Below are 411 nucleotides of genomic sequence, written 5' to 3'. Positions count from 1 at the left end.
ATATAAAAAAAAAAAAAAAAAAAAAAAAAAAAATAAAAAAGTATATATATGTATATATATGTATATATATTTATATATATGTAAGTATGTGCATAATATACCATTCGTTATATCTCACTGATAATATATATATATATTTTTTTTTATATGTTATTTCATATTTGGTACTAAAAAAAGTTAATAAAAAGAGGCATATGAAACAATAATTTTTTTTTTTTTTTTTTAAAATACTTTATAAATTTACAATATATAATTTTAATATAATAATATTTTATTGTAAACATTTCAAATTATGAAAGAAACCAAAAAAAAAAAAAAAAAATATAAAAAATAAAAAAATAAAAAAATAAAAAAAAAATATATATATAAAAAAAACAGGAGTGTAACTACATATATATATATATATATATA

This window comes from Plasmodium gaboni, chromosome 9 (genome assembly GCF_001602025.1).
Source record: "Plasmodium gaboni strain SY75 chromosome 9, whole genome shotgun sequence".
NCBI classification, from domain to species: Eukaryota; Apicomplexa; class Aconoidasida; order Haemosporida; family Plasmodiidae; genus Plasmodium; species Plasmodium gaboni.
The sequence above is the reverse complement of the archived record's forward strand: the minus strand, read 5'-3'. Positions refer to the sequence as shown.